This window comes from Loa loa (genome assembly GCF_000183805.2).
Source record: "Loa loa unplaced genomic scaffold supercont3.606, whole genome shotgun sequence".
Taxonomy (NCBI): Eukaryota; Metazoa; Nematoda; class Chromadorea; order Rhabditida; family Onchocercidae; genus Loa; species Loa loa.
Window position 1 is genome coordinate 14,703 of NW_018108786.1, and position 2,576 is coordinate 17,278.

Here is a 2,576-nt window from a genome sequence, read left to right on the forward strand (position 1 = left end):
TTTCTTCCTTTTTCTTTTTTAAAAATTTTTTTTTTTTTCATTGATAAACTTATAGTTATCATTTATCAGCATGAAATATTTATTATCTTATGATGATAAATACTTGAAACGAAAAATTTTTTTAAATGCTACTTAATTTAATAAATTACCTAATTTAATTAAACCACTCAATTACCTAATTTAATATTGAAATAAACTGTGAACTATTTGATTTAATCGAAATAAACTATTTAATTTAATTTAAATTTTTTTTTGAAATGAATCAATTATTTGAATCATGCAAAATTCTATCACAAGAAATACTGAAACGCAACAAAAAAAAAGAAAAAAATAACTCGTTTGCTTTTTCTTGTTTTTACTATTCATTGGTTTAAAAAAAAAAAAAGAAAAGATTTCTAATCGGTCATTCGCGAGAATGAAGATACTGTCCGAGAGGACGACAGCGCGGTGAATAAAAAACAAACCGGAAATGATTCTAATACCTTAAATGTTTTTCGTCAAAGTTTATTTTCAAATTAACAGAATTTATTACTTTTGAACCTCATGCTGTAAATGAAAAGTAACCATTGGTCAAGCAAACATTGAGAACCAACTAACTAGGCTTAAAATGTCGTAAAGTTTTAGTTAAAACAAATTTTTCTCATTACTTTACTTTTGACAAATCAACTAAACTTCACTTATTCATTTTATTTTAATTTGATAATTTGTTTAAAATCTAAAAATTTTTCTAAACCAACTAAAATTAACAAAATTGTCCATTTGTAAAATACAAGGAATTTTGTAAAATAAACATTTATAAAATATAAGGAAATTTTGAAATAAAAAAACGGCAAATAAATATGTGAAAATAATTAATTTATGCTAATTTCTCGTTTTTGGAATTACTTTAAATGCCTATAAATGGATGTATATGTATATATTTTAAGAATCATAAATTGGTAATAATTATTTTTCTAAATTAGTATTTGCAAAATTTTTTTTTTCACAAAATAATTGAATTTAAAATTTTCCACTCTAATCATTTTCTCTTCAACATTTTTTCTTTTAGTATCCAAATGTGGGAAAAAAAAAGAAAAGGTATAAAAGAAACAAATAATTTACTTTTTTTTGATAAAATTTTCCCCAAAATTTTTTTTTTAATCTTTAATTCCAAATCTTCAATACTTTTCTTCTTCCTCTTTCTCTTTTTCTCCTTTTTTTTATTTGGAAATACAAGTTTATGCTTTATTTTTTTTTTAACATTTATTATTGTCACCTTTTTTTTCTTCTTAAAGGTGACAAATATATCATTGCACATTTTTTATTGTCCATTCTTCAATTTCATCAGGCTATTTTTGTCATATTGTCATGCTTGATAATAACACTTATCAAATGCAACCCATTTTTTTAATACTTTTTCATTTAATTCATTTTCATCTCAAATCTGTCATAGATAAAGTATACCTATCGTATACCTATATAAAGTATATCTATAGATAAAGTATACCATAGATAAAGTATATAGAAGGTAATAAGAGATTTTTTTTTATTCAAATATGTCACATCTATTTATTCGATTGTTATCTGTTAGCTAAATTCTAAATGACATATAAGGTATTATTCAATAATTTATAAACAAATGATTTAGTTATTTCTAAGTTTATTTAAAGGTCTTACGCATTCTTACGTAGTGCAATCTATTTTTAACTTTTATGATAGATTTAAATGTATGCGACAGATATATGTGACACTATATGACACTATGGCTGTATATGAGCCAAGTAAATTTATTGAAGGAGTAATTTTGTCATATGAAATTGTTAATTCTTGCACACATTCGTAATGAAAATAAGAAATTGAATTCAAAAACTTCAATTTTCTCATCTATTCGACTTTTTTTTTTTATTTCATGATGACAAATGTGACAATGAAAAAAGAAAAATGCAACAACAATGCAGCAACATGCAATTAGCGGAATTGATAGTTACCATAAGTGATGTTAATTAATTTACTGAGTATATCAAAAATCACTCAGTACTAAATATATTCAATAAATTAGTTATCGTTATTTACGGTAATTGGTTAAATACGAATCAAATAGTTATATTTTAAATTAGCCATTCTATTTTAAGAGAAAAAAGAAAGAAAACAAAATAAAAATTAATTTTTTTTTGTTTTTGAACAATCTTTAACTGAAAATAATTATGTATTATTCAAATTAAATTAACAATTCAATCACTTCCCTGCAATACTAGCAAAATGAAAAATTAATAATATTATCTAATTTTTCAGCACTTAATTAAATTCCTTTCATTCTTTAATAAAATTTATTAATATTAGCAATTATTTATAACTTGTGCATATCTAGCTATTTAGTTTAATGCATAATTATATCTAACAACATTTAGCCTATGCATGATTATATTTAGCTATATTTAGCTTATGTATAATAAAATACCGTAACCCGTAATAAATGATAATTAAAAATTTCACTTTTTTTTATTTTCGAATTTTTTTCCTTTTTTTTGTACTAATTAGTAAAACTTTAGAATACTTTGTTTAGTTTAGTGTCATAATTATATTTAGCTTATGTATAA